Source organism: Anopheles moucheti, chromosome 3 (genome assembly GCF_943734755.1).
Source record: "Anopheles moucheti chromosome 3, idAnoMoucSN_F20_07, whole genome shotgun sequence".
NCBI lineage: Eukaryota > Metazoa > Arthropoda > Insecta > Diptera > Culicidae > Anopheles > Anopheles moucheti.
Window position 1 is genome coordinate 1,464,168 of NC_069141.1, and position 22,678 is coordinate 1,486,845.

Here is a 22,678-nt window from a genome sequence, read left to right on the forward strand (position 1 = left end):
CTTGTCCGCCATCTTGGCCGCCATCTTGTCCGCCATCTTGGCCGCCATCTTGTGTCCGCCATCTTGTGTCCACCATCTTGGCCGCCATCTTGTCCGCCATCTCGTCCGCCATCTTGTCCGCCATCTTGTCCGCCATCTTGTCCGCCATCTTGTCCGCCATCTTGGCCGCCATCTTGTCCTCCATCTTGTGTCCGACATCTTGTGTCCGCCATCTTGGCCGCCATCTTTTCCGCCATCTTGGCCGCCATCTTCGCCGCCATCTTGTGTCCGCCATCTTCTCCGCCATCTTGGCCACCATCTTGGCCGCCATCTTGTGTCCACCATCTTGGCCGCCATCTTGTGTCCACCATCTTGGCCGCCATCTTGTCCGCCATCTTGGCCGCCATCTTGTCCTCCATCTTGTGTCCGCCATCTTGTCCGCCATCTTGGCCGCCATCTTGGTCGCCATCTTGTCCGCCATCTTGTCCGCCATCTTGTCCGCCATCTTGGCCGCCATCTTGGCCGCCATCTTGTCCGCCATCTTGGCCGCCATCTTGGCCGCCATCTTGGCCACCATCTTGTCCGCCATCTTGGCCGCCATCTTGTGTCCGCCATCTTGGCCGCCATCTTGGCCGCCATCTTGTGTCCGCCATCTTCTCCGCCATCTTGTCCGCCATCTTGGCCGCCATCTTGTCCGCCATCATGTCCGCTATCTTGTCCGCCATCTTGTCCCCCATTTTTGCCGCCATCTTGTCCGCCATCTTGTGTTCGCCATCTTGTCCGCCATCTTGTCCGCCATCTTGTCCGCCATCTTGTCCACCATCTTGTCCGCCATCTTGGCCGCCATCTTGTCCGCCATCTTGTGTCCACCATCTTGGCCGCCATCTTGTCCGCCATCTCGTCCGCCATCTTGTCCGCCATCTTGGCCGCCATCTTGTCCGCCATCTTGTCCGCCATCTTGGCCGCCATCTTGTGTCCGCCATCTTCTCCGCCATCTTGTCCGCCATCTTGGCCGCCATCTTGTCCGCCATCTTGTCCGCCATCTTGGCCGCCATCTTGTCCGCCATCTTGTCCGCCATCTTGGCCGCCATCTTGTCCGCCATCTTGGCCGCCATCTTGTGTCCGCCATCTTGTGTCCACCATCTTGGCCGCCATCTTGTCCGCCATCTCGTCCGCCATCTTGTCCGCCATCTTGTCCGCCATCTTGTCCGCCATCTTGGCCGCCATCTTGTGTCCGCCATCTTGTGTCCACCATCTTGGCCGCCATCTTGTCCGCCATCTCGTCCGCCATCTTGTCCGCCGTCTTGTCCGCCATCTTGTCCGCCATCTTGGCCGCCATCTTGTCCTCCATCTTGTGTCCGACATCTTGTGTCCGCCATCTTGGCCGCCATCTTTTCCGCCATCTTGGCCGCCATCTTGTCCGCCATCTTGTCCGCCATCTTGGCCACCATCTTGTCCGCCATCTTGGCCGCCATCTTGTGTCCGCCATCTTCTCCGCCATCTTGTCCGCCATCTTGGCCGCCATCTTGTCCGCCATCTTGTCCGCTATCTTGTCCGCCATCTTGTCCCCCATCTTTGCCGCCATCTTGTCCGCCATCTTGTGTTCGCCATCTTGTCCGCCATCTTGTCCGCCATCTTGTCCGCCATCTTGTCCGCCATCTTGGCCGCCATCTTGTCCGCCATCATGTCCGCTATCTTGTCCCCCATCTTTGCCGCCATCTTGTCCGCCATCTTGTGTTCGCCATCTTGTCCGCCATCTTGTCCGCCATCTTGTCCGCCATCTTGTCCGCCATCTTGTCCACCATCTTGTCCGCCATCTTGGCCGCCATCTTGTCCGCCATCTTGTGTCCGCCATCTTGTCCGCCATCTCGTCCGCCATCTTGTCCGCCATCTTGTCCGCCATCTTGTCCGCCATCTTGGCCGCCATCTTGTCCTCCATCTTGTGTCCGACATCTTGTGTCCGCCATCTTGGCCGCCATCTTGTCCGCCATCTCGTCCGCCATCTTGTCCGCCATCTTGTCCGCCATCTTGTCCGCCATCTTGTCCGCCATCTTGTCCGCCATCTTGGCCGCCATCTTGTGTCCGCCATCTTGTGTCCACCATCTTGGCCGCCTTCTTGTCCGCCATCTCGTCCGCCATCTTGTCCGCCATCTTGTCCGCCATCTTGTCCTCCATCTTGTGTCCGACATCTTGTGTCCGCCATCTTGGCCGCCATCTTTTCCGCCATCTTGGCCGCCATCTTGGCCGCCATCTTGTGTCCGCCATCTTGGCCACCATCTTGGCCGCCATCTTGTGTCCACCATCTTGGCCGCCATCTTGTGTCCACCATCTTGTCCGCCATCTTGTCCGCCATCTTGGCCGCCATCTTGTCCTCCATCTTGTGTCCGCCATCTTGTCCGCCATCTTGGCCGCCATCTTGTCCTCCATCTTGTGTCCGCCATCTTGTCCGCCATCTTGGCCGCCATCTTGTGTCCGCCATCTTCGCCGCCATCTTGTGTCCGCCATCTTGGCCGCCATCTTGGCCGCCATCTTGGCCACCATCTTGGCCGCCATCTTGTGTCCACCATCTTGGCCGCCATCTTGTGTCCGCCATCTTGGCCGCCATCTTGGCCGCCATCTTCGCCGCCATCTTGTGTCCGCCATCTTGTCCGCCATCTTGTCCGCCATCTCGTCCGCCATCTTGTCCGCCATCTTGTCCGCCATCTTGGCCGCCATCTTGTCCGCCATCTCGTCCGCCATCTTGTCCGCCATCTTGTCCGCCATCTTGGCCGCCATCTTGTCCGCCATCTTGGCCGCCATCTTGGCCGCCATCTTGTGTCCGCCATCTTGTGTCCACCATCTTGGCCGCCATCTTGTCCGCCATCTCGTCCGCCATCTTGGCCGCCATCTTGTCCTCCATCTTGTGTCCGACATCTTGGCCGCCATCTTGTGTCCGCCATCTTGTGTCCACCATCTTGGCCGCCATCTTGTCCGCCATCTCGTCCGCCATCTTGTCCGCCATCTTGTCCGCCATCTTGTCCGCCATCTTGTCCGCCATCTTGTCCGCCATCTCGTCCGCCATCTTCGCCGCCATCTTGTCCGCCATCTTGGCCGCCATCTTGTCCGCCATCTTGGCCGCCATCTTGTGTCCGCCATCTTGTGTCCACCATCTTGGCCGCCATCTTGTCCGCCATCTCGTCCGCCATCTTGTCCGCCATCTTGTCCGCCATCTTGTCCGCCATCTTGGCCGCCATCTTGTCCTCCATCTTGTGTCCGACATCTTGTGTCCGCCATCTTGGCCGCCATCTTTTCCGCCATCTTGGCCGCCATCTTCGCCGCCATCTTGTGTCCGCCATCTTCTCCGCCATCTTGGCCACCATCTTGGCCGCCATCTTGTGTCCACCATCTTGGCCGCCATCTTGTGTCCACCATCTTGGCCGCCATCTTGTCCGCCATCTTGGCCGCCATCTTGTCCTCCATCTTGTGTCCGCCATCTTGGCCGCCATCTTGTCCGCCATCTTGGCCGCCATCTTGGTCGCCATCTTGTCCGCCATCTTGTCCGCCATCTTGGCCGCCATCTTGTCCGCCATCTTGGCCGCCATCTTGGCCGCCATCTTGTCCGCCATCTTGGCCGCCATCTTGGCCGCCATCTTGGCCACCATCTTGTCCGCCATCTTGGCCGCCATCTTGTGTCCGCCATCTTGGCCGCCATCTTGGCCGCCATCTTGTGTCCGCCATCTTCTCCGCCATCTTGTCCGCCATCTTGGCCGCCATCTTGTCCGCCATCATGTCCGCTATCTTGTCCGCCATCTTGTCCCCCATCTTTGCCGCCATCTTGTCCGCCATCTTGTGTTCGCCATCTTGTCCGCCATCTTGTCCGCCATCTTGTCCGCCATCTTGTCCGCCATCTTGTCCACCATCTTGTCCGCCATCTTGGCCGCCATCTTGTCCGCCATCTTGTGTCCACCATCTTGGCCGCCATCTTGTCCGCCATCTCGTCCGCCATCTTGTCCGCCATCTTGGCCGCCATCTTGTCCGCCATCTTGTCCGCCATCTTGTGTCCGCCATCTTCTCCGCCATCTTGTCCGCCATCTTGGCCGCCATCTTGTCCGCCATCTTGTCCGCCATCTTGGCCGCCATCTTGTCCGCCATCTTGTCCGCCATCTTGGCCGCCATCTTGTCCGCCATCTTGGCCGCCATCTTGTGTCCGCCATCTTGTGTCCACCATCTTGGCCGCCATCTTGTCCGCCATCTCGTCCGCCATCTTGTCCGCCATCTTGTCCGCCATCTTGGCCGCCATCTTGTCCGCCATCTTGGCCGCCATCTTGTGTCCACCATCTTGGCCGCCATCTTGTCCGCCATCTCGTCCGCCATCTTGTCCGCCGTCTTGTCCGCCATCTTGTCCGCCATCTTGGCCGCCATCTTGTCCTCCATCTTGTGTCCGACATCTTGTGTCCGCCATCTTGGCCGCCATCTTTTCCGCCATCTTGGCCGCCATCTTGTCCGCCATCTTGTCCGCCATCTTGGCCACCATCTTGTCCGCCATCTTGGCCGCCATCTTGTGTCCGCCATCTTCTCCGCCATCTTGTCCGCCATCTTGGCCGCCATCTTGTCCGCCATCTTGTCCGCTATCTTGTCCGCCATCTTGTCCCCCATCTTTGCCGCCATCTTGTCCGCCATCTTGTGTTCGCCATCTTGTCCGCCATCTTGTCCGCCATCTTGTCCGCCATCTTGTCCGCCATCTTGTCCGCCATCTTGGCCACTATCTTGTCCTCCATCTTGTGTCCGACATCTTGTGTCCGCCATCTTGGCCGCCATCTTTTCCGCCATCTTGGCCGCCATCTTCGCCGCCATCTTGTGTCCGCCATCTTGGCCGCCATCTTGGCCACCATCTTGGCCGCCATCTTGTGTCCACCATCTTGGCCGCCATCTTGTGTCCACCATCTTGGCCGCCATCTTGTCCGCCATCTTGTCCGCCATCTTGGCCGCCATCTTGTCCTCCATCTTGTGTCCGCCATCTTGTCCGCCATCTTGTCCGCCATCTTGTCCCCCATCTTTGCCGCCATCTTGTCCGCCATCTTGTGTTCGCCATCTTGTGTCCGCCATCTTGGCCGCCATCTTGTCCGCCATCTCGTCCGCCATCTTGTCCGCCATCTTGTCCGCCATCTTGGCCGCCATCTTGTCCGCCATCTTGGCCGCCATCTTGTCCGCCATCTTGGCCGCCATCTTGTGTCCGCCATCTTGTGTCCACCATCTTGGCCGCCATCTTGTCCGCCATCTCGTCCGCCATCTTGTCCGCCATCTTGTCCGCCATCTTGGCCGCCATCTTGTCCGCCATCTTGGCCGCCATCTTGTCCGCCATCTCGTCCGCCATCTTGTCCGCCATCTTGTCCGCCATCTTGTCCGCCATCTTGGCCGCCATCTTGTCCGCCATCTCGTCCGCCATCTTGTCCGCCATCTTGTCCGCCATCTTGGCCGCCATCTTGTCCGCCATCTTGGCCGCCATCTTGTGTCCGCCATCTTGTGTCCACCATCTTGGCCGCCATCTTGTCCGCCATCTCGTCCGCCATCTTGTCCGCCATCTTGGCCGCCATCTTGTCCGCCATCTTGGCCGCCATCTTGTGTCCGCCATCTTGTGTCCACCATCTTGGCCGCCATCTTGGCCGCCATCTCGTCCGCCATCTTGTCCGCCATCTTGTCCGCCATCTTGTCCGCCATCTTGGCCGCCATCTTGTCCTCCATCTTGTGTCCGACATCTTGTGTCCGCCATCTTGGCCGCCATCTTTTCCGCCATCTTGGCCGCCATCTTGGCCACCATCTTGACCGCCATCTTGTGTCCACCATCTTGGCCGCCATCTTGTGTCCACCATCTTGTCCGCCATCTTGTCCGCCATCTTGGCCGCCATCTTGTCCTCCATCTTGTCCTCCATCTTGTGTCCGCCATCTTGTCCGCCATCTTGGCCGCCATCTTGGTCGCCATCTTGTCCGCCATCTTGTCCGCCATCTTGGCCGCCATCTTGTCCGCCATCTTGGCCGCCATCTTGTCCGCCATCTTGGTCGCCATCTTGGCCGCCATCTTGGCCACCATCTTGTCCGCCATCTTGGCCGCCATCTTGGCCACCATCTTGTCCGCCATCTTGGCCGCCATCTTGTGTCCGCCATCTTCTCCGCCATCTTGTCCGCCATCTTGGCCGCCATCTTGTCCGCCATCTTGTCCGCTATCTTGTCCGCCATCTTGTCCCCCATCTTTGCCGCCATCTTGTCCGCCATCTTGTGTTCGCCATCTTGTCCGCCATCTTGTCCGCCATCTTGTCCGCCATCTTGTCCGCCATCTTGTCCGCCATCTTGGCCACTATCTTGTCCTCCATCTTGTGTCCGACATCTTGTGTCCGCCATCTTGGCCGCCATCTTTTCCGCCATCTTGGCCGCCATCTTCGCCGCCATCTTGTGTCCGCCATCTTGGCCGCCATCTTGGCCACCATCTTGGCCGCCATCTTGTGTCCACCATCTTGGCCGCCATCTTGTGTCCACCATCTTGGCCGCCATCTTGTCCGCCATCTTGTCCGCCATCTTGGCCGCCATCTTGTCCTCCATCTTGTGTCCGCCATCTTGTCCGCCATCTTGTCCGCCATCTTGTCCCCCATCTTTGCCGCCATCTTGTCCGCCATCTTGTGTTCGCCATCTTGTGTCCGCCATCTTGGCCGCCATCTTGTCCGCCATCTCGTCCGCCATCTTGTCCGCCATCTTGTCCGCCATCTTGGCCGCCATCTTGTCCGCCATCTTGGCCGCCATCTTGTCCGCCATCTTGGCCGCCATCTTGTGTCCGCCATCTTGTGTCCACCATCTTGGCCGCCATCTTGTCCGCCATCTCGTCCGCCATCTTGTCCGCCATCTTGTCCGCCATCTTGGCCGCCATCTTGTCCGCCATCTTGGCCGCCATCTTGTCCGCCATCTCGTCCGCCATCTTGTCCGCCATCTTGTCCGCCATCTTGTCCGCCATCTTGGCCGCCATCTTGTCCGCCATCTCGTCCGCCATCTTGTCCGCCATCTTGTCCGCCATCTTGGCCGCCATCTTGTCCGCCATCTTGGCCGCCATCTTGTGTCCGCCATCTTGGCCGCCATCTTGTCCGCCATCTCGTCCGCCATCTTGTCCGCCATTTTGGCCGCCATCTTGTCCGCCATCTTGGCCGCCATCTTGTGTCCGCCATCTTGTGTCCACCATCTTGGCCGCCATCTTGGCCGCCATCTCGTCCGCCATCTTGTCCGCCATCTTGTCCGCCATCTTGTCCGCCATCTTGGCCGCCATCTTGTCCTCCATCTTGTGTCCGACATCTTGTGTCCGCCATCTTGGCCGCCATCTTTTCCGCCATCTTGGCCGCCATCTTGGCCACCATCTTGGCCGCCATCTTGTGTCCACCATCTTGGCCGCCATCTTGTGTCCACCATCTTGTCCGCCATCTTGTCCGCCATCTTGGCCGCCATCTTGTCCTCCATCTTGTCCTCCATCTTGTGTCCGCCATCTTGTCCGCCATCTTGGCCGCCATCTTGGTCGCCATCTTGTCCGCCATCTTGTCCGCCATCTTGGCCGCCATCTTGTCCGCCATCTTGGCCGCCATCTTGTCCGCCATCTTGGCCGCCATCTTGGCCACCATCTTGTCCGCCATCTTGGCCGCCATCTTGGCCACCATCTTGTCCACCATCTTGGCCGCCATCTTGTGTCCGCCATCTTCTCCGCCATCTTGTCCGCCATCTTGGCCGCCATCTTGTCCGCCATCATGTCCGCTATCTTGTCCGCCATCTTGTCCCCCATCTTTGCCGCCATCTTGTCCGCCATCTTGTGTTCGCCATCTTGTCCGCCATCTTGTCCGCCATCTTGTCCGCCATCTTGTCCACCATTTTGTCCGCCATCTTGTCCGCCATCTTGTGTCCACCATCTTGGCCGCCATCTTGTCCGCCATCTCGTCCGCCATCTTGTCCGCCATCTTGTCCGCCATCTTGTGTCCGACATCTTGTGTCCGCCATCTTGGCCGCCATCTTTTCCGCCATCTTGGCCGCCATCTTGGCCACCATCTTGGCCGCCATCTTGTGTCCACCATCTTGGCCGCCATCTTGTCCGCCATCTCGTCCGCCATCTTGTCCGCCATCTTGGCCGCCATCTTGTCCGCCATCTTGGCCGCCATCTTGTGTCCGCCATCTTGTGTCCACCATCTTGGCCGCCATCTTGGCCGCCATCTCGTCCGCCATCTTGTCCGCCATCTTGTCCGCCATCTTGTCCGCCATCTTGGCCGCCATCTTGTCCTCCATCTTGTGTCCGACATCTTGTGTCCGCCATCTTGGCCGCCATCTTTTCCGCCATCTTGGCCGCCATCTTGGCCACCATCTTGGCCGCCATCTTGTGTCCGCCATCTTGTGTCCACCATCTTGGCCGCCATCTTGTCCGCCATCTTGGCCGCCATCTTGTCCTCCATCTTGTGTCCGCCATCTTGTCCGCCATCTTGTCCGCCATCTTGGTCGCCATCTTGTCCGCCATCTTGTCCGCCATCTTGGCCGCCATCTTGTCCGCCATCTTGGCCGCCATCTTGTCCGCCATCTTGGTCGCCATCTTGGCCGCCATCTTGGCCACCATCTTGTCCGCCATCTTGGCCGCCATCTTGGCCACCATCTTGTCCGCCATCTTGGCCGCCATCTTGTGTCCGCCATCTTCTCCGCCATCTTGTCCGCCATCTTGGCCGCCATCTTGTCCGCCATCATGTCCGCTATCTTGTCCGCCATCTTGTCCCCCATCTTTGCCGCCATCTTGTCCGCCATCTTGTGTTCGCCATCTTGTCCGCCATCTTGTCCGCTATCTTGTCCGCCATCTTGTCCACCATCTTGTCCGCCATCTTGGCCGCCATCTTGTCCGCCATCTTGTGTCCACCATCTTGGCCGCCATCTTGTCCGCCATCTCGTCCGCCATCTTGTCCGCCATCTTGTCCGCCATCTTGTCCGCCATCTTGGCCGCCATCTTGTGTCCGCCATCTTGGCCGCCATCTTGTCCGCCATCTCGTCCGCCATCTTGTCCGCCATCTTGTCCGCCATCTTGGCCGCCATCTTGTCCGCCATCTTGGCCGCCATCTTGTCCGCCATCTTGGCCGCCATCTTGTGTCCGACATCTTGTGTCCACCATCTTGGCCGCCATCTTGTCCGCCATCTTGTCCGCCATCTTGGCCGCCATCTTGTCCACCATCTTGGCCGCCATCTTGTCCGCCATCTTGGCCGCCATCTTCGCCGCCATCTTGTGTCCGCCATCTTGGCCGCCATCTTGGCCACCATCTTGGCCGCCATCTTGTGTCCACCATCTTGGCCGCCATCTTGTGTCCACCATCTTGGCCGCCATCTTGTCCGCCATCTTGTCCGCCATCTTGGCCGCCATCTTGTCCTCCATCTTGTGTCCGCCATCTTGTCCGCCATCTTGTCCGCCATCTTGTCCCCCATCTTTGCCGCCATCTTGTCCGCCATCTTGTGTTCGCCATCTTGTGTCCGCCATCTTGGCCGCCATCTTGTCCGCCATCTCGTCCGCCATCTTGTCCGCCATCTTGTCCGCCATCTTGGCCGCCATCTTGTCCGCCATCTTGGCCGCCATCTTGTCCGCCATCTTGGCCGCCATCTTGTGTCCGCCATCTTGTGTCCACCATCTTGGCCGCCATCTTGTCCGCCATCTCGTCCGCCATCTTGTCCGCCATCTTGTCCGCCATCTTGGCCGCCATCTTGTCCGCCATCTTGGCCGCCATCTTGTCCGCCATCTCGTCCGCCATCTTGTCCGCCATCTTGTCCGCCATCTTGTCCGCCATCTTGGCCGCCATCTTGTCCGCCATCTCGTCCGCCATCTTGTCCGCCATCTTGTCCGCCATCTTGGCCGCCATCTTGTCCGCCATCTTGGCCGCCATCTTGTGTCCGCCATCTTGTGTCCACCATCTTGGCCGCCATCTTGTCCGCCATCTCGTCCGCCATCTTGTCCGCCATCTTGGCCGCCATCTTGTCCGCCATCTTGGCCGCCATCTTGTGTCCGCCATCTTGTGTCCACCATCTTGGCCGCCATCTTGGCCGCCATCTCGTCCGCCATCTTGTCCGCCATCTTGTCCGCCATCTTGTCCGCCATCTTGGCCGCCATCTTGTCCTCCATCTTGTGTCCGACATCTTGTGTCCGCCATCTTGGCCGCCATCTTTTCCGCCATCTTGGCCGCCATCTTGGCCACCATCTTGGCCGCCATCTTGTGTCCACCATCTTGGCCGCCATCTTGTGTCCACCATCTTGTCCGCCATCTTGTCCGCCATCTTGGCCGCCATCTTGTCCTCCATCTTGTCCTCCATCTTGTGTCCGCCATCTTGTCCGCCATCTTGGCCGCCATCTTGGTCGCCATCTTGTCCGCCATCTTGTCCGCCATCTTGGCCGCCATCTTGTCCGCCATCTTGGCCGCCATCTTGTCCGCCATCTTGGTCGCCATCTTGGCCGCCATCTTGGCCACCATCTTGTCCGCCATCTTGGCCGCCATCTTGGCCACCATCTTGTCCGCCATCTTGGCCGCCATCTTGTGTCCGCCATCTTCTCCGCCATCTTGTCCGCCATCTTGGCCGCCATCTTGTCCGCCATCTTGTCCGCTATCTTGTCCGCCATCTTGTCCCCCATCTTTGCCGCCATCTTGTCCGCCATCTTGTGTTCGCCATCTTGTCCGCCATCTTGTCCGCCATCTTGTCCGCCATCTTGTCCGCCATCTTGTCCGCCATCTTGGCCACTATCTTGTCCTCCATCTTGTGTCCGACATCTTGTGTCCGCCATCTTGGCCGCCATCTTTTCCGCCATCTTGGCCGCCATCTTCGCCGCCATCTTGTGTCCGCCATCTTGGCCGCCATCTTGGCCACCATCTTGGCCGCCATCTTGTGTCCACCATCTTGGCCGCCATCTTGTGTCCACCATCTTGGCCGCCATCTTGTCCGCCATCTTGTCCGCCATCTTGGCCGCCATCTTGTCCTCCATCTTGTGTCCGCCATCTTGTCCGCCATCTTGTCCGCCATCTTGTCCCCCATCTTTGCCGCCATCTTGTCCGCCATCTTGTGTTCGCCATCTTGTGTCCGCCATCTTGGCCGCCATCTTGTCCGCCATCTCGTCCGCCATCTTGTCCGCCATCTTGTCCGCCATCTTGGCCGCCATCTTGTCCGCCATCTTGGCCGCCATCTTGTCCGCCATCTTGGCCGCCATCTTGTGTCCGCCATCTTGTGTCCACCATCTTGGCCGCCATCTTGTCCGCCATCTCGTCCGCCATCTTGTCCGCCATCTTGTCCGCCATCTTGGCCGCCATCTTGTCCGCCATCTTGGCCGCCATCTTGTCCGCCATCTCGTCCGCCATCTTGTCCGCCATCTTGTCCGCCATCTTGTCCGCCATCTTGGCCGCCATCTTGTCCGCCATCTCGTCCGCCATCTTGTCCGCCATCTTGTCCGCCATCTTGGCCGCCATCTTGTCCGCCATCTTGGCCGCCATCTTGTGTCTGCCATCTTGTGTCCACCATCTTGGCCGCCATCTTGTCCGCCATCTCGTCCGCCATCTTGTCCGCCATCTTGGCCGCCATCTTGTCCGCCATCTTGGCCGCCATCTTGTGTCCGCCATCTTGTGTCCACCATCTTGGCCGCCATCTTGGCCGCCATCTCGTCCGCCATCTTGTCCGCCATCTTGTCCGCCATCTTGTCCGCCATCTTGGCCGCCATCTTGTCCTCCATCTTGTGTCCGACATCTTGTGTCCGCCATCTTGGCCGCCATCTTTTCCGCCATCTTGGCCGCCATCTTGGCCACCATCTTGGCCGCCATCTTGTGTCCACCATCTTGGCCGCCATCTTGTGTCCACCATCTTGTCCGCCATCTTGTCCGCCATCTTGGCCGCCATCTTGTCCTCCATCTTGTCCGCCATCTTGGCCGCCATCTTGTCCGCCATCTTGGCCGCCATCTTGTCCGCCATCTTGGTCGCCATCTTGGCCGCCATCTTGTCCTCCATCTTGTGTCCGCCATCTTGTCCGCCATCTTGTCCGCCATCTTGTCCCCCATCTTTGCCGCCATCTTGTCCGCCATCTTGTGTTCGCCATCTTGTGTCCGCCATCTTGGCCGCCATCTTGTCCGCCATCTCGTCCGCCATCTTGTCCGCCATCTTGTCCGCCATCTTGGCCGCCATCTTGTCCGCCATCTTGGCCGCCATCTTGTCCGCCATCTTGGCCGCCATCTTGTGTCCGCCATCTTGTGTCCACCATCTTGGCCGCCATCTTGTCCGCCATCTCGTCCGCCATCTTGTCCGCCATCTTGTCCGCCATCTTGTCCGCCATCTTGGCCGCCATCTTGTGTCCGCCATCTTGGCCGCCATCTTGTCCGCCATCTCGTCCGCCATCTTGTCCGCCATCTTGTCCGCCATCTTGGCCGCCATCTTGTCCGCCATCTTGGCCGCCATCTTGTCCGCCATCTTGGCCGCCATCTTGTGTCCGACATCTTGTGTCCACCATCTTGGCCGCCATCTTGTCCGCCATCTTGTCCGCCATCTTGTCCGCCATCTTGGCCGCCATCTTGGCCGCCATCTTGGCCGCCATCTTGTCCGCCATCTCGTCCGCCATCTTGGCCGCCATCTTGTCCGCCATCTTGTGTCCACCATCTTGGCCGCCATCTTGTCCGCCATCTTGGCCGCCATCTTGTCCGCCATCTTGGCCGCCATCTTGTGTCCGCCATCTTGGCCGCCATCTTGTGTCCGCCATCTTGGCCGCCATCTTGTCCGCCATCTTGGCCGCCATCTTGTGTCCGCCATCTTGGCCGCCATCTTGTGTCCGCCATCTTGGCCGCCATCTTGTCCGCCATCTTGGCCGCCATCTTGTCCTCCATCTTGTGTCCGACATCTTGTGTCCGCCATCTTGGCCGCCATCTTGTCCGCCATCTTGGCCGCCATCTTGTCCGCCATCTTGGCCGCCATCTTGTGTCCACCATCTTGGCCGCCATCTTGGCCGCCATCTTGTCCGCCATCTTGTCCGTAATCTTGTCCGCCATCTTGTCCTCCATCTTGTGTCCGACATCTTGTGTCCGCCATCTTGGCCGCCATCTTTTCCGCCATCTTGGCCGCCATTTTCGCCGCCATCTTGTGTCCGCCATCTTGGCCGCCATCTTGGCCACCATCTTGGCCGCCATCTTGTGTCCACCATCTTGGCCGCCATCTTGTGTCCACCATCTTGGCCGCCATCTTGTCCGCCATCTTGGCCGCCATCTTGTCCTCCATCTTGTGTCCGCCATCTTGTCCGCCATCTTGTCCGCCATCTTGGCCGCCATCTTGGTCGCCATCTTGTCCGCCATCTTGGCCGCCATCTTGGTCGCCATCTTGTCCGCCATCTTGTCCGCCATCTTGTCCGCCATCTTGACCGCCATCTTGTCCGCCATCTTGGCCGCCATCTTGTCCGCCATCTTGGCCGCCATCTTGTCCGCCATCTTGGCCGCCATCTTGGCCGCCATCTTGGCCGCCATCTTGGCCGCCATCTTGTCCGCCATCTTGTCCGCCATCTTGGCCGCCATCTTGGCCGCCATCTTGTCCGCCATCTTGGCCGCCATCTTGTCCGCCATCTTGGCCGCCATCTTGTCCGCCATCTTGTGTCCGCCATCTTGGCCGCCATCTTGTGTCCACCATCTTGGCCGCCATCTTGGCCGCCATCTTGGCCGCCATCTTGTCCTCCATCTTGTGTCCGCCATCTTGTCCGCCATCTTGTCCGCCATCTTGTCCGCCATCTTGGCCGCCATCTTGTCCGCCATCTTGTCCGCCATCTTGTCCGCCATCTTGGCCGCCATCTTGTGTCCGCCATCTTGGCCGCCATCTTGTGTCCGCCATCTTGGCCGCCATCTTGTGTCCGCCATCTTGTCCGCCATCTTGTCCGCCATCTTGGACGCCATCTTGACCACCATCTTGGCCGCCATCTTGGCCGCCATCTTGTGTCCACCATCTTGGCCGCCATCTTGTCCGCCATCTTGGCCGCCATCTTGTCCTCCATCTTGTGTCCGACATCTTGTGTCCGCCATCTTGGCCGCCATCTTGTCCGCCATCTTGGCCGCCATCTTGTGTCCGCCATCTTGGCCGCCATCTTGTGTCCACCATCTTGGCCGCCATCTTGGCCGCCATCTTGTCCGCCATCTTGGCCGCCATCTTGACCTCCATCTTGTGTCCGACATCTTGTGTCCGCCATCTTGGCCGCCATCTTTTCCGCCATCTTGGCCGCCATCTTGGCCGCCATCTTGTCCGCCATCTTGGCCGCCATCTTGGCCGCCATCTTGTCCTCCATCTTGTGTCCGCCATCTTGTCCGCCATCTTGTCCGCCATTTTGTCCGCCATCTTGGCCGCCATCTTGTCCGCCATCTTGGCCGCCATCTTGTGTCCGCCATCTTGTCCGCCATCTTGTCCGCCATCTTGGCCGCCATCTTGTCCGCCATCATGTCCGCCATCTTGTCCCCCATCTTTGCCGCCATCTTGTCCACCATCTTGTGTTCGCCATCTTGTCCGCCATCTTGTCCGCCATCTTGTCCGCCATCTTGTGTCCGCCATCTTGTCCGCCATCTTGTGTCCGCCATCTTGGCCGCCATCTTGTCCGCCATCTTGGCCGCCATCTTGTGTCCGCCATCTTGGCCGCCATCTTGTGTCCACCATCTTGGCCGCCATCTTGTCCGCCATCTTGTCCGCCATCTTGTCCGCCATCTTGGCCGCCATCTTGTCCGCCATCTTGTCCGCCATCTTGGCCGCCATCTTGGCCGCCATCTTGTCCGCCATCTTGGCCGCCATCTTGGCCGCCATCTTGTGTCCGCCATCTTGTCCGCCATCTTGGCCGCCATCTTGGCCGCCATCTTGTGTCCGCCATCTTGGCCGCCATCTTGTGTCCACCATCTTGGCCGCCATCTTGTCCGCCATCTTGTCCGCCATCTTGGCCGCCATCTTGTCCGCCATCTTGTCCGCCATCTTGGCCGCCATCTTGGCCGCCATCTTGTCTGCCATCTTGGCCGCCATCTTGTCCGCCATCTTGTCCACCATCTTGTCCGTCATCTTGGTCGCCAACTTGGCCGCCATCTTGGTCACCATTTTTGCGGGGTAGGGGGGAGGGGGATGGAAGATGTTACCTCTTGAGCAACATGCTCTCCTGGTATCGGAAATCTGAAAACAGCTGGTTTGTATGAAACGTTAGTGTATAAACATTGCATACCTTACGGCGGAAAATTGGTTGCAAAGTTAGTGTATAAACATTGCATACCTTACGGCGGAAAATTGGTTGCAAAGTAAGTGTATACACATTGCATACTTTTCGGCGCAATACCAGGAGCTACCTCTTCCGTGCATGCTCTCCTGGTACTATACATTCAAAAACTGGTAGTTTTTGAAGAAATTTTTCACGACCAACGGGAAAGTTAGTGTTTAATCATTGCATAACTTTCGGCGGTTTTTGAGCAAAATTGCTGCAAAATTTTACTCGACCAACGGGAAAGTTAGTGTTTAAATATTGCATATCTTTCGGCGGTTGCTGTACAAGGTGCTATCTCTTCCGTGGATGCTCTCCTGGTATTGGAAATCGGAAAACAGCTGCTTTTGTATGGAATTTCGTACCAGCCGACGGAATGTTTGAGCGAAATGAAGGATACTTTCCGGTTTATTGATCTTACTTATTAGCGATCGTTCTCACGTGTTTGATAGTATGCAATAGCAATTATGATATGCAAATTTGTCCTAAGCTGCAGATGTCACCTCTGGAAAAACATGCTCTCCTGGTATCGGAAATCTGAAAACAATTGTGTGCACGGCAACGGTATAGTGGTTTTCACAGTTGCCCAGTTTATTTGGTCATTGGACAAATTTGTCAACTCTCGTGGCCCTGCACATATTAATGTGAATTTCGATCGTTCGATTAAATTGCGCGTATTAAATTTGATCCTCCAATTTTAGGTCGGTTGTCCGTGCGACAAGAAATCCAAGAATTTCTGGGCCGATCTCTTCGCTCATTGTGAAGACACTTGCGATCATTTCGTCACATTTACACTTGCACATTTACATCAATATGAAACACACTATGTGCTCCTCAGGCACAATTTGATAGTCAGTAGCAAATTATAGGGATACAACACCACAAAGCACTCACTAATTTTTCTCAAACAAACTGAGTTTGCAATGCAAAAAAACGAGACCGCTTTCAGCACGCACGACAATGTTTTAGCAAGACTACTATGATAGGTTCTTCACTGAACACATCGTTTTTATATCAATGCATCGTTTTCTTCAAGTATCTTTTTTCGTGTTCTTTTTTTAATTTAGATCAACGATTTCGCGGCGATGATCTTCAACCGTATGGATTTAGAATTGGAAATTTTAAAACAATTTCAGTCTAACAACGATGCAAATGTTACCGAGATTACAGCAATGTAGTTTGAACAGTATTCTACAAGGGGATATGATGAAGTGTTTGGACAGTTTGGGATGGGTGGACTGAATTCTGTCAAGAAAGACATAAATGGTATTCCAAGAACCATGAGGTATGAAATATCAAACGGAAAAGAGAGTTCTAATGATTGTAATATGATTTTATTCATATTCTATGACAATGCTAGCTATTTCGTAGTACACTGACAGATTGTGTCGGTTAAACATCATTACCGGTAGCAATACGGCCTGGTCGTTCCTGAATAAAAAAAAAAATATATCATTACCGGCTTGCAAACTTGCAGAAATTGTGACAATCGAAATACTAAACACAATACTCCACCACAACACTGTTTCGACACACGTAGGCTGGACATTCTCACGGTTCAATCGGTGAGAGAAAACAATACCACACCACGAGCATCGCAATGGCAATAGCTGGCAAAAATTACGTAAGTGAAAAAAAGCATGGTTTCTATTTTAGCAACTAACGGTAGGATCATTTACGAACAGATTAAAGCTCTGACTATCCTACGGGTAAATAAAGTAACAATAAAAATAGAAATGGTAGGCTTAAACATCCTAAAGATGTCGTGCCGATAACGAAGAAGGAGTTTGAATACACTGCATACTTCACTTGCGTAGCGGTGTAACCGGGCCGATATAGCTAATCAAATAAAAAAAAATATCTAACCAAGGATATATAAAATCTAAGGATATTTTCGATCAATTTTAATCTACCTTTTAATTAGATGTTGTGCAATAAATTAACTCTGCTGCTATATTTCCAAAAATCGAACAATCGGCACAAGTTGTTTGGGGCCCCCAACACGGCGAGGCCCTAGGCGACCGCCTACTCCGCCTACCGTTTGTTCCGCCGCTGGATATACACAGTGATCCGCTGAATTCTATCTTCCACATCTCTGGCAAGGCTACAAAGTTCTATAAAAGTTATAATTCCCAAAATACGCCAAAAAATGGATCGTTATTTAGAAGATAACTTAAGTTGTTTTTCTTGATCGTTAAACACTCTAGAACATTTATCAGTTCATCTGATTTGATCAAAGAATTCAAATCAACTCAGAATCATAACAGTCCTTAACCTTACCCGGCACAATCAATTAGAACATTTGCTTCCCCTTCCAACTGTGTCCGGTTGCGATAAACTCGAGAGTCCTTTGGCGAAAGAGTCACTCCCATTCCCTTAAAGAAACCAATTACGGTTGGCCACTGTTTCACACTCTCCTCCAGCCGGCGTAACAAAACTTCAATTTCTCATCCGCCACAACTTTCCGGTGCCTCTTTACGGTTAGAATGTTCGTTAGTTCGCTGTCTGTGCGAAAGGTAAAAGTTCACCGTGGGCGGAGAGAGTTTGATGGCATGCCCCCCACATTCGCACCCGCTATGAATGTGGCCGGGTTCGCAGCAGGATCTTCACTTCAAATAGAGCTGAAGAGAGCAGTAATTTTTGCCCATTGAATTTATCTTTTCGGGCATGAACACGGGACAAACGCGGGTGGGACAAAGGTTCGAAATACAAGATTGTCTATTTTACTTCCGTCACTTCCCATAGCTTTCATGCACATTTGGGGAGCTTGAAGAAGTGTACTACTGACAGCCGGCAAACGCTCTACTGTACATCACTTCTTAACGGGGCAGCTTTAGTGGATTGTCTGGTTATTGTTATGTAAATGGTATGTTCTTCTAGTACTGCAGGAATTCAATCATCTACTTTCGGGAAGGGAGTAATGTTAGTTGCCAGCGTTTCGTCCCTTTAGTACTCCTTGTTCCTTCACCATCTTGTAGTGATATTTTTTCACTCAGATCTGCCCGGCACTGAAACTCTTGTGAGGAGTAAATGTACTTATTTTCCTGCCAAGATTGAAGCGGTTGGAAGCGTTGAGTTGAAACTAGAATTGTAAAACCCAAAACTGACGGTAGTAGTGTAACCACATAGATTCCATTTAAGAACACTCGTTCCGAAGCCGGACACTTTCGGAAAGTATGTCTATACGATCATGAATCTGGAGATAGTAGCACAATCCGGTAAGCCTTCCACCATAGTCCGGAAGCCGTGCAGGAATTTAATCTGACTGAGAAGAGTAACAACATGAAACGAAATAGAAGCAAACCATGAAGCCACCACCAGTTTATCCTCGTTAATTTCTACCGGAAACAAGAAGTTTGTCGTTAGCCTCATGGTTCAGAAAAGGCTGCACTTATTACCGAATGCTTTTCGTGGCCGGTAAAAGTTCCGTCCACCATATTTGGTTCCTTTCCGGATGTGTAAGAATTTCGCCTAGCCGACAATTGCACACTACTACTGCACATCTGGCGAGCCAAAATTCTGCTCAATTCGCAGCTCCAGTACCCAGGATACAATTATGTTGCTATACCGATAGAAAATACATTAGCAAGAACTTAGTCAGATTTGTTGGCAAAGTAATTACATACTTTTAGGCGCTCGTTGCAAAGTACGCGAATGGTACAAAATACACATGCGCGGGTTGGATTAGGTGAAGTATTTTTAACATCTTATTTGTTCCCATTAACAAGGCTCTACCATGGGTGGTAATTACGTATAACCAGAGGGTTAAAAGTTGAGGGTAAAAGTTTGTGGCAAGAATACGGTAAAACAAGTAGCCCTGATAATCTGCTCGCCAACACATGCTATGCGCGCGTTGTAAAAGCGGAAAGGTTTGGCACTGCCAATATGCATCAGAAGAACGGTTGGTGAGAATTCGTATGACCTCATGTATGCGACCGAACCGTAACCATGCGCAACAGCTGTCGACAAATTGGTCTAGCCCGAGTGGTCGGTGGAAAAATTTACTGCCCATAAGTGCGTTTTATGGCGCTACCGCAACCGTTATCGCACACTCGCCCAGCACAATCGAAAGCACAAAATCCGAAAGTTCTTCCATAGGAAGTTGGTTCCGGAGAAATATTCCGGGGGCTATGCTAAATCTATGCCGGCTATTTCGTTCCCGTAGCTGTGTTTTTGGTTCGCCTATGGTTTGAGCTCGAGACTGCGACATCCTTTGCTCAGCATGAAGTGTGAAATTAATTGCTGCGGCACGCGCACACACACACGACCTTGCTGGGAATTTTGCCAGACTGCTGTTTCAACGAAATCAGATTTTGAAGCTGGAAGCAGTGAATGGCTCTTTTTCAAGTCCAGCGTGATCAATTTTATGCGGTCCTTTTCTTGTTAGGCTGCCGAATTTGTCTAGAGTGTCGAAAAGTATGCAATGTCTGTACTGCGACTTTAAAAATTAATTTATCAACATCATGATCTCGATCGGAATGACCTATGGCCTAACGCCGCCAGAAGAAACAAAGTCCTTGGGAATGGGGATAGAAGAAATATTAATATTTATGAGTGAATGTTTCAAATCGACATTTTGCAGTAAGTAAAGAAGCTTTTAACACGAAACAATTTGCCCCAAACCAATCAGAGGAGATTTTTAATAAATTTCCATCAACAGCAGACGGTTACTTGAAGCGAAGAAATCGTCTGAAAGAATGCCGGTTAGCACTCAACATCGAGTATAATTTGGCTGGAGGCTGGTGGTGTCTGAGCAGAAGTGCAATCGCTTGAAAACCATCGTCACCAAAATTGATGACGATAGATTGATTGATGGATCGGGATCGAGTGAATCCAATTACCGATGCGGTGACGGTGGTTTCTGAAAATAACGACGAACCACACTCCAATCTCGACATCCAGAAAACCCACCCACAGTCTGGCGGGCAGCGAGTGTGTGGCAGCTGGCAGTTGTGAAAAAGCGTTGGTCCCATGTTCATCCTTCCTTCCTTCCTTATCACCTACACTACTCTATGAAGTATTCGCCAACGTGGTGAAGTGTGAAGGCGGCCAGAAAGCCACAAATTTGTTACATGCCGCGACGAAACAATAGAAATGTCGATGATCGCCTGTCATCGGGCATCATTCATTCAGATCGTTCCAACATGGCGATGGGAAGCTAAACCCAAACCCAAGACACGCATCCTTGGTCCGCATTATTAATGATCTGACCGTCGATGTGCATGTCGTTGTCTATCAGAGATGAGAAAAGTGAATGGCTGCGTACATATTCTGCCCATGTATTTTTGGGACGGAATATGAAAGGGCTAATTAATTCGGCCAATGGTAAATTGACACGATCTGCAATATTTGACAGGCAGCCTTATAACCATAATTGGGTCGCTTGCTTTGAATGTTTAGCTGTGATAACTTCAATGTCCGTGTACCATATGAAACAAATTAGTTCATAACGACCCTTACCTAAACGGCCCAGCTAGCTCAGTCGGTAGAGCATAAGGCTTCTGATCTCAGGGTCGTGGGTTCGAACCCCACTTTGGGCGATAGTATTTATTTTTCCTTTCAATTTTTCAGTTTTCAGTGATAAACTAAAACAGATGTGCATTTTCTACGTCTATTGCAACTAGTGATGCGTTGGTCGACTCGAACTTAATTGGTCGGGGAGCAATCCCTAAGCGACCCGAGTAGGTTCGCTCGACCCGTAGGTACAAGTAGCTTCTGTAGGTGCGCAAAGATTCTAGTAGGTGCAAGGTGCAAGCTGCCATAAGTGACTCCGAGAGGTGGGTACAGGGAGTTCGGGTCGGAGTCGGGTCCAAGTAGGATCAGTGTTCAGTAGGTGGGTAATGTTGGGTGTTGCTATATAGGAACTGATCTGAACGACCCTACTTCGAATGCCAAAGCATCCGCCAATGATTGTTGGTGTCTTTGATACTCGGGGTGCTGGAAGTTCGGGACTACAAACGACTGCTTAGTCTGATCTTCGTATTATCCGTCTCTGCATAGCAACACTCTTGTATGGATAATAAACGTAAACAATTTTTCCTCTAAATGTCAAGAAAGTTTCCACGACTACTCTATGTACCATGACCTAGCTTTGGTTTGAAGTTTGGATGTGTTTCATGTGTTGCTTAGCCTGTAACGCTACAGTGCTCACTGCCAATTGTGTTAACTGATAGTCACGAACCAGAGTGTAACCATGATTGGAACAGTTTTGGCGGAATGCTAGGAATACTTTTGCCATAATAAATCAATTCGGTGGAGTTATCAATTGATATTTTCAGCAATTTTAATCAACTATCACTAAAAAAAATACGTTCGTGTTCTACAGACTTCAGGCTTCCAAACAACATATATCATCACCCAACATTACCCAAGATGAAAAATATCTATGTTGATACGTATTATAGCCATAATTGGGTGTATTACCGTATCTCTTTTGCTTTGTTTCCCTAATCAATTCGCATTTCATATAAATTAAGAGGTACTCGTGCCTCCGCCATCAATGGTCTGCATGTTTTGTAGCGATTCAATACTTCGGTCAAATCAATCAGTTTCAATTTCAGCTGAATTTCACTTACCAACGGATCTAAACTTTTTGCTACACCACACCAACATTCGGAACCGGGCACATAGTAACTGATAACACACCATTACACGACAGAGCAATCATAGAAAGGTTGCTGCTCATTTATGATCGCTTTCGTACGCATAGTCTCTTGAGGGAGAGAACCTTTCCTTTGCTATTTTCTATACTATCTCTCGTTTCCCATGATGGCAGCAGCGCGATTCATCAATGGCTCATTCATCATATTTTTTATGGATTCATGGTACACCTAACATCAACCCTCATTCGAACCGTTTGTTTGGGTATGTAACAATAACGTTCCTGCCGACTCCTCGGTATTATTCCTGCCCAAGTCCTTTCCTTTCTCGAGTGGAAATAGCAGTTTGGATACTGCCTCAGACGGATGCTGGAAATATTAAAGTATGTTTGTCTGTTTCTTATTAGTTAACATTCCAGGGAGGCACAATTTTGCCTTCCAGCTATTCTCATTCCATGGGGCTAGAAGTCCTTAACAGGCATAGAATAGAAATCTTTGCCTTTTCTTACGTTATTCCGTTAATGGTTGCTACGAGCTACGAACAACAAAAAACGTGTTCCAGCCTCCAAGAAAGGCTTATGATGGATTTATTTTCCCGCTGCTTGTTCGCAACGACCCTATGCGTCACTCAAGTGTGGTCCTAACGAATCGAACATTCGACCGTCGACCGTCGACCGTCTTCATCTTTTACATCCTAACCACCCATCCCATTGCCTGCCAGCTCGTTTGTGACGAAATTTATTTATTCGCTATTCGAAACTTACCGTAGCGGCATAACATTCGCAGAATTCCTTAAGTTGCGCATTCAATAGCAAAGACTCTACGATACGATGGCCCAGAGGCATGGAACTAC

The 22,678-nt window shown here is 53.7% G+C and overlaps 1 protein-coding gene and 1 non-coding gene across 4 annotated transcripts in view; both read left to right on the forward strand.

The window, feature by feature from the left end:
• The window catches only part of LOC128300778 (tRNA-dihydrouridine(16/17) synthase [NAD(P)(+)]-like), a 104,278-nt gene that overhangs the window by 66,892 nt on the left and 14,708 nt on the right, over nt 1-22,678 (forward strand). The gene's annotated exons all lie outside the window — the stretch shown is intronic.
• Trnar-ucu (transfer RNA arginine (anticodon UCU)) lies at nt 20,694-20,766 on the forward strand. The gene has a single exon. It is a non-coding gene; the product is annotated as a tRNA-Arg (tRNA).